Below are 16469 nucleotides of genomic sequence, written 5' to 3'. Positions count from 1 at the left end.
TACTATGTGTGTGATAATGTTGTCGTGGCAGGTTACTTAAATCAAGTACAGCATCCAGCTGTTAGTTCTCGGCTTCACGTTGTGTGCTCGCCTGAGCCAGCTCATATTCACAGGTGAAGCCAGCGTGCTGAGTTCTGTCCGGCGAGCTCCGCAGTGACAGCACTGCTTTGAACAACACCGCCAAAACGGATACAACACGAAGGCACCGATCCATCTTCTAAAGAATCAAATCAGCAACAGAGGACGAAGTTTCCCACCACTAGTTCTGTGCGCCTTATTTTACAAGACACGTACGTTGCCATCAGCTAATAACATGCATCAACGCGCCAGAGTTTGCCACATGAACAAATGAAGGGCTGTGATGTAACGAATACAGTGATGTGAAAATGATTGTGTGCATCGAGGTGCCAAGCTGGATGGTCAATTTGGATTGTGATTGCGGTGATGTAGATATGTGAACGAGACGCAGTTGAGTTTATTGTGTTCCAGTATATCGACCGATTCCACGGTGGGAGAGAGGGAGAATGTTTTTAATGGTAAAGGCAAGGTAAGTCAAGACATTGTGCTAGGCTTGCTATCGCCCTTGATGTCAGCGCACTTGGCGGCTGTATGCGATGCTTGCCCAAATAGCGATTGCTGCAGGCAGCCTTGTGATGTGGACTTCCAAATACAAGGGCTTCACTTTTACACCGCCCAATTCGTGAACAGCGTGAAGGTTAAAACAAATCAGCCGGAAGCTTAAGACATAAAGTTTGATAACTGTGCACCTCACAGGGCGAACTGCTACAGCAAGTGGTGAGCCAGTTTGCAACCACTACTGCCTTACCTAACCTAATTACAGCAAGTGACGTTACAAGATGAGGGTTCTGACAGATAAGCCATCTGCACTGATGCAGTACTTTGGCGTCCCTTTATTTCCTTAGTGCAAGAACACTCCCAGCTCATCATCATCACAGACTTCGTAAATCAGAGCCAAGAAGGGATGTTCATCCTGTTGTGAGTGATCGTAGCTGTATACTGACTTCTACAGCGAGCCTCCCCTGACCAAAACACCTTCTCCACGGCGTCATACACCTATGCCTACTGTTTCTCAGGCCCACTTCGTGCTGCACACAGAAGCAGCCATTCCACTGAGAGAAGGAACAGTCACCTTTGCAATCCTAACCAATTGAGATGTCAAACGGCACCTGTGCTCATTCAATCGGCACTCCAATTGCTGCTGGAACTCCAAGTTGTACGTTGTGCTCTCAAAACTGTAGATGCCCACCGACACAGGGTCACACGTGTGCACTAGTTGAATCAGCACAGTAACGCACTGGAACAGGAATATGCTTTGAGTCCGCCAGCATATTTATGCTCACATTTCGAGATTTCTATGCAGGTATTGCAAGGACACAGCCTGAATGTTAATCCCTTTGCGAGCCACATTTTCCACCTTACCTGAATGCTTGCCAAATCACTGCCCTCAGGTTCTGTCACTTTTGAGCTCAAATATGGCTGCACTGTAATTTGCTGATGCAACTGTTCCATTCGTAGAAATGTTTCCGGGAGGAGGAAGTTCTCCAAATATTTGTAGTGGAGTGGCCCTCGCACTTTTGCAATCTAAACTTAAAGAACCAACACTGGCTCATCTAGGGTACTGCCCATGCCTGGCCCTCGTGGCTAAAGAGGGTGCTAATCAGTTAGCGTGGAATCATGACCATTTGTCTGTACAGTGGAGGTACTCTGCTGCTTGTTAACCTGTGCGACTTAGACTGCTGAATGCACTGCGTGTAGTCCGCCCATTCGTGCTAGCAATACTCCTTACCGTTCCCTTCTTAGCCTCTTTTCCTACCCTTATTTTCCATCATTTTTTTAAACCTGCGAAGAAAGAAAAAAAAGGGTGGGAAGAACACTGAAAAACTTGAACGTTAAATGGTGCTTCACTAAAGTCATTCAGGGTACCTATACCGGCAAACGATATATAGCATATATAGTAATAAAGCTTTCATTGGAGCAAACCGACCACAAGAAAACAAAAACCAGTAAACATTTTTTTAACGTGATCGTAAATCTGTCAAAGTAATTGTTCATTGTTTTTCCGCATGAAAACACAAATTTGAAGGCACAATTATAAATTTTGAAAACCGAAAAAATATTACCAATATTAGCATCTTAATTAATCTTACTTTCGTCCAAAATAGAGGTGCAGCTCTTGCAGTCTGGCAACTATCTCCCGCAGGGGCGGCGTGAAGCTGGCATTTCTTAACATACAGGGGGGCCGCACCCATCGCAAGTGGGAAGAAATCTTCCAGGCGATGGCCGAAGAGCGACTCACCCTGTATGCTGGGGCAGAGACCCACCTCCGAGGGGACGAAACCCTCCCAGGTCACCAAGGAGTGTGCTGGGAGGGATGCCACAGAAGGGAAGGAGAAAGGAAAGGGGGAGGCGTCGGCGCTCTCTGCCTACCCGCCCTAGGGTGGACAAGGGCAAGACAGGGCTGTAAGAAGCATCTGTGGATGACCGGCAGAGTGGCGGGGCGACCGACAGCAGTTGGGGTAGTATACATGTGGACTGGTAGAGCCGCCAACAATAGGAACCAGGAGCTGTGGGCGTGACTGCAGGATGATATCCAAGATCTGCAAGCGGACAGACAGATTCTGTTATTGGGGGACTTTAATGCCCATCTGGGCGGAGCACAAGTCAGCAGTGGGATGCGCCAGGATTACAATGGCTTCCAGCTGCTGGAGACAGCAGAGAGGTTCGGCCTGGTAATCGGAAACCTGCAGCAGAAGTGTGAGGGAGGAACTACCTGGTCGTCAGGAGACCGGCGATCCTGCATTGACTACGCCCTCATGTCGCCAGGCCTATATGATCGCCTAGGGAGAATTACCATTGACGAAGAGGGAGTTCACAGTGTGGGCAGTGACCACAATAGGTTGCTGTTGGAGGTTGGAGCGCAACTGACGCAAAAGAGACGGAATACCTGCGCGCCGAACACAAGGTTGCTCACCGAGGAGGAGGTGGACATATTAGGAGCCCAACTGGAAGAGAGACCGGCGTCAAGCTATCCGGAACTGGTGAAACGGGTTGGTGGAACTGGTGGAGCTGGACAGGAAGAGGCGAAAATGAGGGAAAGGACGGGGCCACAAACTCAAGCGCTGGTGGGACTCAGAGGTACGACAGGTGGTCGGAGCAAGAAAACAGGCTTGCTGCGCACATCGTCAGGCGGCAATGCGCAGAAAACCAGTGGAAGTGAGAATGAAGCGTTGGGCAAACTATCTGGAGCTGAAAAGGAGGGCGGCGAGCTTGATCCAGGACAAAGTCCGGCAGGTTGACCGGCAGTTCCTGGAGGAATTGAAGAGAAGTGGAAGGAATGCTCCAAGAAAGTTCTGGAGACATATCCAGCGCTGCCAGAAATACGTTCCACCCTAGGAGCCGCTATGCCATCCAGTCCTGAAGTATCCCATGTCGGATGAAGAAGGTGTGCGGTTTGTGGCGGACTGTGTTGAGGAGGGCTTTAGAAGTCGGTACGCGGAAGGCCGCACACCGACACTGTGCATGGAGGCGGAAGGCGAGGAAGGCGAGGCCGTTGCAACGGACCTAGATGAGTGGCTAGGCCCTGTGGGTGAGTTGGAGATGAGGCGGGTAATTGCCAAGATGCAAGCAGGTACGGCGCCTGGATTGGATAGTTTTCCAGCAGCTCTATTGAAAACACTGGGCCCAAAGCAGAGCCTTGAGATGCGGGAGATGCTAAGTGTCATGCTGGAGACGGGGGAGATCCCTACGGAGTGGAGATGTGGCCGCATGCTGTTCCTGTACAAGGGGTCGGGCGAGAGGAGCAGCTTTGCGGCCTACAGACCAATCACCGTAACGTCCACCATGTACAGGCTACTCGCCCAGGTCCTCAGGCGGCGGATTCAAGCTTGGGCAGAACGGACTGGATTTCTGGGTGAACTCCAGAATGGGTTTCGACAGGGGCGCCGCTTGGAGGACGACGTGTTTGTCCTCACGCAGTGCGTGGAAGCCGCATGCTCGCAGGGGCGAGAGCTATGGGCAGCATTCTTAGACGTGGAAAAAAGCCTACGACTCTGTGGAGCATGTTGTGCTTTTGAACACGCTGCGAGATATGGGCCTCCCGGAGTTGGTGATCCAACGAGTACAAAGCCTGTATTCCGGCACCGAGGTGCTCGTGGAGTGGCAAGGCCGAAGCTCGCAGCCGGTGCCGATAGGGCGTGGACTACGACAAGGCTGCCCGCTGTCACCGTTTCTCTTTATGCTACTCCTGTGCGATCTGGAGGGGGACTTACAGGACAGCGGCAGAGGGTTTGACCTCTCGCACATGGAAGGTGGCGAAGTGGTGCACCAGCTACTACCCGGTCTGCTGTATGCGGACGACATTCTGCTTACAGCGAACTCAAGAGCAGAACTCCAGGAGCTGCTCGATATCTGCTCGGGACATGAGGATCGGCTTGGTCTGAGGTTCAGCCCCCGAAAATGCGCGGTGTTGCAGTGGCCCCCACTGCAACACCGCACATTTTCGGTGTTGAGAGGTGAGAGATTGGATCATGGACCCTTGAGGCTGCATGGAAAACTGATTCAGGTTGCGTCCTCATACCGTTACCTGGGGATTGATTGATTGATCGTAGAGTTTAACGCGCCGACGCAACGCAGGCGATGAGGCGCGCCGTAGTGGAGGGCTCCGGATTAATTTTGACCACCTGGGGATCTTTAACGTGCGCCGAAATCTCGTACACACGGGCGTTTTTGCTTTTCGCCTCCATCAGAAAAGCGGCCGCCGCGGCCGGGAATCGAACCCGCGACCTCGTGCTCAGCAGCGCAACGCCTTAGCCACTGAGCCACCGCGGCGGGTCGTTACCTGGGGGGTGGTGGTGTCGACAGAGCAAGACAACCTGCGGCAGCATCAGCAACCAACGAAGGAAAAGGCAGCCTTGGGCCAGAATGTGCTCAAAGCGAAAGCCTTTTTGTCCTTCAACAGGCTGGAGGTGTTACGCGGCTTGTGGAAAGCGGTGTCAGTGCCAGCCCTTACGTTTGCGAACGGTGTCCTGTGTCCCTCAGCTGCTACAAGGGAGTTTCTGGAGCGGCGCCAACGTGAAGTCGGCAGAATGGCTCTAGGGTGTCACAGGACCACACCGAGCGAAGCAGTGCAGGGTGATGTTGGATGGGCGTCCTTCGAAACCAGGGAAGCCATCTCTAAGCTATGCTTCGAAATGCGAGTCTGGTCGCTGGTGGGTACATAGGGTGCGTAGGTATCTCCTCTTTATTGGGCGGACAACTCGCTGGACAAGGCGCCTGGGAAAGCTATCGTCGAAGTACGAGGTGCCGTTTCCTAGTTTCAGCAGGCTGAAGGAGACCAGTGTGAGTGGGAAGGCAGTACAGCGAGTCAAGGTGGTGGAGACCCAGAACTGGCGGGAAAAAGCAGCCAAGTGTATATTGCCCACAAACAGTCCATTCGCCAGGAGCGTCTGTACGACAATGGCGTGGAGAGCGACCTGCTGTTTGAAGCGCCCGCAGGGGTGCTGAGAACCAGGAAATGGCAAGTGCGGTGTGGACTGTTAACTAGCGCTGACTGCACTTTCTGTGGTGCTGAAGAGGAGAGTGTGGAACATGTAGTGTTGGCGTGCTCACAACTTCAACCGGCCCAACCTAGTGGGCTGACTCTTAAACAAGCGCTGGGCTTTTGGCCCGTCCTCTGACCAGGCGGCGCTGCAGCGGCTACTGAGGTAAACCGTGCGGGCTGTGCAGGTGACGGAAGTGATCGAGAGAACTAAGCGGCGATTGGAGTGCTGGAGGCAGCGATCACTGGAGTGTATGAGTGCAGCAAGGACTGACTGAGGTGAAGTGTTAGATGACAAACTATGTGGCTAGGACACTCACAGCTTGTCTAGTGAGGTAGTTGGCCCGTTTCAAAGGGAAAAGCCTTAAATCCGTATCCGTCTCTGTATCCGTATTAGCGAAGCATGAATTTGCGGTTGTGCTAGCGCGCTTTCTTCTGTTTTTTGGGTATTATACCTCGATTTCTAGTTTAATCATATCTGTATAAGTCTTATGAGGTGATGTCTGCGCATGCGACCCACGCGTGTGTGCATCCGTCTCATGAAAGACCGCGCCAAAGGTTTTGGGTGACACTGCGTCCGAACAAAGTGTATTAGTGTTCGGAAGCTAGAGACTGCAGTTAATAAGGATTTTACGTTGGAAACGTCGTTTCTGCTAGGGTAAGTACGCGTTTTTTATAAATATGTACTTGTTTGTAGCGCGATTTCTGGTGTTTATGGGTTCACTAGACCCCCGAGTCATTTGCTCTCCAAGGCCTAGGTGACAGCATACTTGCTGGGCGTCCTCCTCGATTTACCGGTCCACTGTTTCCGCGGCAGCTAGATTCAAATGCCGCTTGGCTAGGCTAGGATGTTCGTGCTGTAAATAGGATGTTCGTGCTTGGCTAGGATGTTCGTGCTGTAAATAGGGATACTTATTATTTTACATCACGCAAGGTTCTTTTAACCCGCTGGCGCGTATGTGTTTCTCGTATGTGAAAACTGCCTTTGCCGGGGGGTTAACGTAAAGCTGTGGCGTTAACGTTTGCGCGCCGCAATCGCAAACGGATAGCGCCTCGTTACGCGACGGTTAGCGTGCCCGCTAACGCTATGGGCGCGGGAAAGTGGTGCTTTCCGCTATACTAAAATCTAATATTTCGCGTGTGTGGCACAACGCTGAACCCGTCCACCCCTTGGGATATCTGCGGTATACCAAGAAATAGCTTGGACAGAAGTTCTTTGGAAATGCATGCGAAAAAGCGAGCACTTGATTACGTCGGGAGTAGCTCGCGAGAAGGCGGGCTCGTTATCAGAGGCGTCTGTATCGTTGTAAACTAGCGCAGAAAGTTAGGTGAGTTTGCAAGGTCCCATCGTCCGAAAACCGCAGGCCACCCAGACTAACAAGAAATTGTTAGTAGGCACTCACTCAACTGAAGATTTATATCGCAGAATCGAACTGGCAAAGACAAGCAAGGCAATGCAATGGACGAGCCCCAACTAGCACACGCCAGCCCCTAATGAAAGCTAGTGACACGGACGGATGGCATGCATGTCGTGCAAAGTAGCTTACGAGTGAGCTTTAGATATATCATGCATGCCCTAATCCAAGTACTTGTGCACAGTAGCACTGATTACGTGGGGTGAATCATATCTGTGCAGTGTCTCACAGCCGCCGGCCTAGAGTGGAGACTGACACAGGTGGAGCCCCTTTTATCTTATCTGTCAAATTATTCACTTGTTCCAAGCGAATCAAGTGAATCTGGCCCACCTGATAAAGGCTCATAGCTACGAAGACCTCACGTTTTTGCTGTAGGAAAGAAAATGCTGGCTGATACACAAGCACTTCTTGCTGTGGCATGCCTAAATCTTTCGACAATGCGCAAGTCCAGCGCAGCCGTTTCTGTCGGAAGCACAGTGTGGTTCTAGTTGTGGTGCTGACAAAGTGCTACTGAGTAGGCATCTTTCAGTCCAGCATTGTTTCTAGCTGAAGCCAACGGCTTGACAGATATGCAGATATGGGAGCATAAAGGGGCCGCTTATGTGTCAAGAACCGGTCTCTGCACCTTGTAAACTACCGTCGATGCCGCATCGATGTTGCTCACCACGCGCTTTCGTGGAATGCAAAATTTTTTCTCCCCTTGTGTATATTTCAAAACACACTGAATACGTTATTTGTTGGTAGTTATTGTCAGCATATTAATACTGTTTTTTGTCTGCTACTTACCACTTGTGCTAGCTCGATCGTCAATGTACAGAAGCAAATTTTTTACAGTGATAACAACAACTCATAGTATCAATAAATTCGTAACTCTGTGGACTACATCTTATTGCCCATGTGTTTACGTTCTGTGCACTAGCATCAAATTTGACTTGAAAGCTAAACCACAGCACTTGGATTTGACCACAGAATTTTGCAACACACGAGCAGCGACACGACTGCAACGGCGCATCACCTGAGGCGGTGCATGCCTGTTGTAACGCTGACGCAGTTCACGTTTTTGTGCTTTCGAACTTGTGTGCATGTCTATTTACTCATTTCAGTGATCAAGCTGGGAATAATCTGAACTGCTGCAATGTACCATGCCAAAAGTCACCATGGCTGGCTTGTAGCCAGGTGCGTACAATGGGGTATTGTGGCATAGATGTTAAAAGTAGGGCTGCATGTTGTCATGTTTTGATGACAGATAGGGCAAGACTTCTTTAGGCACTTGTGGTTTTCAAACATGGACGCTCAAGGAACGCAAAAAACTTCTGCAGCGAATCTTTTGTCGTGGTGCACTTCACACGTTTCTTGCATGAGCACTTAGCGCTTGCGCTGATTGTTGGTGCAGCCAACAATGGCGTAATCACGCCCGGATGAGTAGCTTCTGTACATCGGCAAGTATAAAGGCAATGACTGCAACCTGCCCACAATTAATAAAATAAATGTCAATTGGGGCCGAAAAGTCGGGAGTCCTGCTGGCACCGCGAAACCTAGCCTCACAGGCAACCCCCGTCAGGACAAAGTGCGTGTGGTGTGGCCCGCTGCCTCAGCGGGTTGGGAAAGAAATTTATGGGCAAACCTGACAGCTATCAGACGCTTTGAATGTTCTTAAAGCGCTGGTGAACTTTTCGCTTCTGACATACCAAATAAATGACACTGACCGATTTTCGATGCCGCCTAGATGTCTGATATCCATGCACGACACGGAGCAACAGTGTGGGACTGCGTCGTCGTCTGCTTTCCTCGCAGTCCCCAAGAATTGCCCGCCAGGTGGTGCCTTGATGGTTAAAGATGGCCGACCTGGCGAAATTCTGGTCTATAGCAGTAGCGAAAGGTTCTATACAAAAGAATTTTTAGCGCTCCCAGGGCACCGCCGTGATTCCGCGATTGGTGCGCCACCATGCGGGCACTTCCTCGGGGACTGCTGGAAGAGCAGCCCCCACCCTATCAGCATGCGGCTGTTCGCGTTGAACTGCGTATCAGGCCGTGTTTGGGCACCTAATTGGGCTTGAAAATTGGCAAATGCCTTTTTCTTTCACGTGTCTGCATGCTGCACCTTAACCGTTCACCAGAGAACGCATCCCAGGTGAATTAGAACTAACTGTATGCGAAGTTTGCCAATGCTGTACACAGATCGCGAATGCAGCGTGCTGTGCGTTGTTATTGCCGAAATAACAACCTTTGAGGTTGTGCTTTGTCGTGCGAGGCTTTTTGCAGTTTAGTTCTGTACCCTGGTTTTTACAGTCACTCAATTTTTCTTAAATCCTGCCTGCAGGTCGCCGTGCTTTGTGTGAAGTTAGCTATGTACGGAAGCTACCCGTTCAAGCGCAGGATCCTGATGCGAGAAATATTGCGATAAAATAGGCATATGCATGTAGTAAGACTTTCCAGGGGCCCAGAGCCCCGCCGCGAATGGGTCGTCAAGTTCAACCGAAAACACATGTAATCTAGCAGCTCTGCAAGAACAAGTGGTGTCCTACGCCACTTTTAGAAGCTTGCAAGTACTGACCCCATGACGTTGTCTATCGAAAACTTCGGTTCCCCTCAAGTTAGCTGTGTTCATTGCATGGAAGATAGGCCAGCAAACATCAACCTGTTGCAGGATGACTGCGCAAATCTAATTCCTGTGGTACGGGGAAGTCGGCTACAGCAATCGACCTGATAAAGCCAGCACGGCAAAATAATCTCACAGGCCGTGATTTCTGCGAGAACAATGCACGGCACGCTTTTAGAGAACCCAAGTTTACAACGGACGTCAGGGGAATAAATAAGTGGGCTTGTGAAAGTGGCGTACGACCGCACTTGTTCTTGCAAAGCCTCTCGATTCGAGGTATTTCCGGTTTAGTATGACGACCAACTCTCAGTAGTGTTGTGGGCCCCCAGAAAGTCTATTATGTGATAGACTTCTCACTTGCGTACACCTATTTCATAAGGAGGTTTCTCGCATCAGGATCTTGCGTTTGCGTTGGTTCTTAGCGCAGTGACCGTAGCTTGAACAGGTAGCTTCCATACATTGCTAATTTCCTACAGGGCATGGTTTCCTGTAGGAGTGATTTAAGAAAAAAGCAAGTGACTGTACAAACCATGGGTACAGCAGTGGGCTGCAAAAAGCCTCACACGACAAAATTGAGCCTCACAGGCTGTGATTTCGGTGAGAAAAACGCGCACCCACTGCATTCGTGTTCCGTGTACAACATGGGCAAACCTGGAATACAATTAGTTTTTACTCCACTTGAATGCACTCGCTGGTAAGTGGGCTGCAGTGGGCAGACACATCAAATAAAAAGGCGCTTACCAGTTTTCACGCTGAATTAGGTGCCCAAATAAGCCTCGCGATGCGCAGTCTAATGCGAATGTTGGCATGCGCCTCGAGTGGGGGCTACTTTCTACTTTTCCCGAAGTGTCCGAGAAAGCGCCCAAATGGCGGCGCACCGGTCGCGGAAAAATGGCTGTGCTCTGGGAGTGGCAGAAATTTCTGATGTATACTCGGGTACAAACTAACAGCGGCAGTAGTTCATGTAGTGTACCACTCAGACGAAGTGGCGGACCCGTGTGTCAACACGCACAGTTTCCGAAACGAGATTGTGCTTAAGGGGGCACATGGGTCTTTGGGACCAAAAAATGCCCAAAAAGCATTCTTCTAGGTATCACTTTTTTCTTAGTTCACAGTTTTTTCTCTGAAAAGCTGCTACTTGAGCAGTACCAGGTACTTGTAAAAGCCGTACAGGCCTGATTTCGATAAAAAAAATTTTGTCCATGATTTTTCCTTTTGCCACGACCGCTATTGCAGCAATAAGGAATTCTGGAGAGGTACATCCCAGCCCGTAAAGCAGCTAGAAAGATCATTTTTTTTCAACGTAAAGCTGAATGTTTAAATCATCCAACATGAGAAGCAGATTTTGCATTTTGTACTTCTGCAGTTGTTTATTTAGTGTTATTTTAATGGGCCAGCAGGAGAAGTATACTTCAAACCTAGAAGGTAGAATTGACGTAAACTTGTGATTGCAAAACAACAAAAAAACTGCTTCCCACATTTCATGGTCTACAACTTCTGGTATCTATTCATGCCTTGCTGGTAATTTTTCACTGACTAGTTTTTTTTCATTGTTCTCAAGAACAATCAAGGAATAATTTTAATTATCTCTGAAACTAGATGCCTTACATCGTACTTGGATATTTGAAATCAGGTAAAAAAACTGAGCAAACCCATAAATTTTCATGAAGATTGGCTGGAAAGCAAAAAAAAAAAGTTTCAAAGACCAGTGTCCTTCCTTCTGGTTTTTGTTACTTAGTTTTTTCTTCGTCGCTGCTGTAGTTTACAAGCAGATTAAGTCGGAGAAGTTAGGGAATATGACTTTGACGTTCGCAATGCTCGCAGTATTGTGCACTTTTTGCCGTGTGGAGGAACAGCCAGCTGTAGTGACGAGGCGCAGGGGCAATCAGATGTTCATGTAAAATTTCATATTTTCAGGTCATTGCTGGAAGCTATGCGTGGCTATAGTGGGAGACCTGGGGAAACCTGCTGCGGTCACCAACCGACTCGCAGTGTCGACCTACTGGACTCCTCAGCAAGTCCGGAACATCAGCACCATAGGTACGCCCTCAAACAAGTGCTGATCCCTGGGGCGCATGGTGCCTGAACCGAAGTATTTTCTCTGAATGGTGCAGTAAGGTTTTGCTCTAACTTTAAGTGGTGTGACCACTAAAGCTCAAGGGTGCGAATGCTCCTTTTTTTGAAACAGAGTTAGAGGAGTTAATGGGGCGCTGAATAATAAAAGCAACATAAAACAGCACGCTTCATTTAAAATTCAATAAAAGCTGAACTGAATAACCTTTTCTTTGAACCAAGAAATTGTGTGTTTCATGGCTATCTGGGCGTGTTGGTTGAACATGATGCGGGGAAAGACAGCGCAGCAGGCACACAGACAAACAGAGGAAGACTGGATCACCCATCGCGGTGGCTCAGTGGCTAAGGCGTTGTGCTGCTGAGCCCAAGGACACGGGCTCGATTCCCGGCCATGGCGGCCGCTTTTCTGATGGAGGCAAAAAGCGAAAATGCCCCTGTGTGCGAGATTTTGGCGTGCATTAGAGATCTCCAGGTGGTCAAAGATCATCCGGAGCCCTCCACTACGGAGCGCCTCACTGCCTGTGTAGCACCGGCGCGCTACACGTCATAATCAATCAAAAAGACTGGACACACAAAAGCGCTGAAAAGAACAGTTTTTTAAAAAGAAATACGCCGACATGTATATATGAGGAATGGCCACACCACACCTTACTGCATCAGTGGTGCACCCGCAGGAATCTCAACTCTTTCTTTGACAATGCTATGGACGGTGAACTCACACATGCCTGTTCCAGCCTGTTAATCAGTTCTGCCTCAATTTTCTCCCATTTGGTACGGCCAGAGCATCTTTTAACTGTTTTATCAACGAGCGGCACACAGCCACACGTGAAGCAGTGCTGTGCTAGAAACCCGATCGCACATCTTTCTTCTGAGTGATATATAACCCTGTTTGCGTGCTTTCTTAACCTATCGTTTAAGCGTCTTCCGGCTTGCCCAATGTTGTTACCGGGAAGGGCAATGTTGTGCACTACCCTTTCGCTGCATTCAACATTGGCTCTCCTGTGCTTCGTCCTGCAGTTTTTTTTCCCCCAGTTACCTCAGGGTCACTCAGTCTGCACAGCTTCAAAACTTGTTTGAGGCAAAAAAGTCAACCTTCATGTCTGAGCGCTGGGCCACCTTTTTCAAGTACGATAATTTGTGGCACGTAGATGAGAACTGCAACCTTCTGTCTGTTCTTTATAGGCTCAGCACATGGTTGAGCCTTCGCATGTAGTCTTCCGTGTATCCGCTCGGCAACGGAGGCGACCATAGATGTAGGGTAGCCAGCGCTCTCCAGGCTCTCCACCTGACCATAGAAACCAGCCACAGTGAGGTCCAGACAGGAAAATTGAGGCAGAACTGATTAACAGGCTTGAACAGGCATGTGTGAGTTCACCATCCATAGCATTGTCAAAGCCAGAGTTGAGATTCCTGCTGGTGCACCACTGATGCAGTAAGGTGTGGTGTGGCCATTCCTCATATATACATGTGGGCGTATTTCTTTTTAAAAAACTGTTCTTTTCAGCGCTTTTGTGTGTCCAGTCTTTTTGATTGATTATGACATGTAGCGCGCCGGTGCTACACAGGCAGTGAGGCGCTCCGTAGTGGAGGGCTCCGGATGATCTTTGACCACCTGGAGATCTCTAATGCACGCCAAAATCTCGCACACCGGGGCATTTCCGCTTTTCGCCTCCATCAGAAAAGCGGCCGCCATGGCCGGGAATCGAGCCCGTGTCCTTGGGCTCAGCATCACAACGCCTTAGCCACTGAGCCACCGCGGTGGGTGATCCAGTCTTCCTTTGTTTGTCTGTGTGCCTGCTGCGCTGTCTTTCCCCACATCATGTTCAACCAACACGCCCAGGTAGGCATGAAACACACAATTTCTTGGTTCAAAGAAAAGGTTATTCAGTTCAGCTTTTAGTGTAGTTTTAAGTGAAGCATGCTGTTTTATGTTGCGTATATCATTCAGTTCCCCTCCACCTGCCATTAACTCTTCTAGCTATGCTTCAAAAAAAAGAAAGACATTCCCACTTTCGCTTTCCTGGTGCAATAGCAAAACAGTAGGGGTTATTGACAAAGCCAACAGTAGAGGTGAGCCGAATGCATTCCTACTGTCTTTTCTGGGGCCTTGGCATTATGGCAGGGATCATTGACAAAGTCAACAGTAGAGGTGAGCCTAATGCTATGACTAAACATCGGATGCGGAAAAAATCAAAAGCCCATTTTTTAAGAGAACAATGGTTAAAACGCAAAGCTTTCTCCCATGCTGCCTGAGCCAAAGGCAAGTGATAATCGCTATCCGTGTGTACTGCCAAATAAATATGCCTATTACGAGAGGCCTGTTAGGTGTGCAGAGACAATCCATTTTTATGTTGTGTGGTGTATGGTTAATGTAACCTTTGTGAAACCCATTGTATAAAGTGGACTTTCCTGCAGTGTGTTCTACTCGGAGATCAATGCCACCAGGGAGGCATAAAAAGTTGAGAACCGCATTCTGTATATCTGGCTTTGCTGCAGTATGTCGAATGTTGGCTTACCAGTAGTGGGTTTTACTCGCACGTCAATGCAATCAGTCAGGAATAGGAAGCTTTGCTTTAGAAATAGGCATATTACATGTGATTGATTGTGTGCAGAAAATTTGTGCCTACCTTGTATTGTTTTTTTTATGCAGCCCTGTTCCACATCTATATTGCAGAAAGTTTTCCTGGCGACAAAAAGGCTGAAGACTGCGTCAGAAGCTGGGCCGTATGCTGGTCAAGTAATGTTTATAGGTAATAAACACGATTTTCTTCTCAAAACCTGTCGCGTTTGTTGTGATTGCGTTCGGAAAGCATGTCGAACCAATAATTTTGTGGTAGACCAGCAAGCATTTCTCCCAACAGACCAGGAAGGTCTAAAATTAGGGGTTCATGTAGACCATGCATGAGCTGAAAGAATTTTTGTGTGAGTTACTACTGCAAAAATAAGAATTTCGAAAGTAAAAAAAATGTCACCCAAATGTGCTTGCTGTGTGCTTGCTACATCTGTCATGTGCTGTTCTTTGGCATTGAGATTGTTGTTCTGACGTCCCAAACTCTTGCACCACTGTGTCCAGTATATGCTACCATCCAGTACGGCCAGCATCCAGTACGGCTATAATCCAGTACGGCCAGCATCCAGCACGGCTACCATCAGGTGTTGCTAGTATGCAGCATGGTTCCCATGCAGTGTTGCTAGTATTCGGTATTGCTAGTATCCAGCACGTGCTAGTGTGTCACACTGGTCCCATAACACAATATGTACTGGGCTAGTGCCACTGGGTTTTGCAATAGGGGTGCTAGCGTTACCTAATGAAAATGCAGTATCCTTATGACTGGTGAAGGTGGTACAAAAACAAGTCAGCTATTTCAACACACCACCTATAAAAACGTATAGGTGATCCCTTTAATATTCCTGCGCCTGCACCTTCTGATGTGTTTTGAGGTGTTTGCAGCACATTGTGGCCAATTTTATTTTTGTCCGCAGTGCAAATTTCGAAAGGCACAAGTTTTCGTTCATTGACTCTTATGTGATGCTTTTAAATGGGCTATGTATGGTACCTACATCGTGGATGTATTCAAAAGGTAAGGCAGTGGACACCATTGTTACAATATTGTTGTACGAGAAACAGCACTACCACCACTCAGGAATTAGAATATGTATGCAAGGGTAAATTTCACAAACAGGCAGCCAGAATGCAAAGTAGGCGTAGTAAACCAGGGGAGGGCATCTACTTAACCATCGGTTCCATTTTTGTGCAAAATGATGAAGCGTGAGCTGATAAAGTTTGCCACAACCAAGCAACTTGACTTAACTTTGACTCAACTTTATTTATTTCTCAAGTTTATTTAGCAACACACACTTACAAAAGAAGCAGTGAAGCGAGGGTGCAGGCAAAAAGTATTTTTCCAGACTTGACCAAGGCCTACATCCCTGATACATTGGGACGGCGAAGAACAGCGGGCGGTAGCTTATTACATCCTATGTTGAGCCAGAGAAACAAATATAAAACAATGAGAACGGTTTAGGCCCCACCCATTCTGTGAGAAAGAAAATAAAGAACAACACATACACAAAAAAGATGTATAAAAATGAGCGAAGATGAGAAACAGATGTACATAAAATGAGTGAAGGTGACATATGCTGCATTGAAAAATACTATTTTCCTAACGAGTGCAGCGTGCTTGGAAAAATGTGCAATAACATTTGGCAACCATAGTTGGTACGTGTGCGAGGTATTTTCCAGGTATATTTATTTCGTGTGGTGTATGTTTTATTTAAGGGTATAAGGATCGCCAATTCCTGTAGGTACCGATCATTTCTTTTTATACCAGCGTGATAATGTTAGATGAGTATTGTTTCGTAAACTTTGTGCACAGGCAACAGTCCAAGTTCGTCAAAAATAGGCCCAGTGTGGGCGTCATAAGGCGAAGCTGAAACTATGCGAATAGCCTTTTTTTTGTAGTCAATGAAGCTTTGTTAGGTTTACGGCAGTAGTGTTTCCCCATACAAAAAATGCGTAGGTGAGAGTGGAGTGAAAGAGGGAGTTATAAATGAGCACTTTAATATTTTGTGGAAGAAAGCTTACGCGGGATAGAATTCTGACTGTCCTGGACAGTTTAGTAATAACTAGCGCAGTGCGCTCATTCTAAAGCATAGTTTCATGAAAAAGAACACCAAGGCTTTTGACTACAGGAACCAGTTCCACAAAAGAAGTACCGAGAATAAGGCGTACGTCCGCATTTATTGTTTTATTTTTTGGCCTATATAACACTGCCTTTGTCTTTGAAGTATTGATTTAATGAATTTATTGTACTCCAGTTGTTCA

The 16469-nt window shown here is 48.0% G+C and overlaps 1 long non-coding RNA gene across 2 annotated transcripts; it reads left to right on the top strand.

Moving 5' to 3' along the window:
* The first annotated feature begins 5429 nt into the window (after positions 1-5429).
* Positions 5430-14487, top strand: LOC144177893 (uncharacterized). 2 transcript variants are annotated; one of them, XR_013323880.1, is made up of 3 exons: positions 5430-8148; positions 11489-11611; positions 14319-14487. It is a non-coding gene; the product is annotated as an uncharacterized LOC144177893 (long non-coding RNA). The 2 variants fall into 2 exon arrangements; XR_013323878.1 differs by having other exon boundaries at positions 14295-14487.
* Positions 14488-16469: the final 1982 nt, after the last annotated feature.

This window comes from Haemaphysalis longicornis, unplaced genomic scaffold (genome assembly GCF_048455015.1).
Source record: "Haemaphysalis longicornis isolate Haplotype H1 unplaced genomic scaffold, Haemaphysalis longicornis Haplotype H1 scaffold_1, whole genome shotgun sequence".
Classification (NCBI taxonomy): Eukaryota; Metazoa; Arthropoda; class Arachnida; order Ixodida; family Ixodidae; genus Haemaphysalis; species Haemaphysalis longicornis.
Note: the sequence above shows the minus strand (reverse complement) of the source record. Positions and strands in the feature narration are given on the sequence as shown.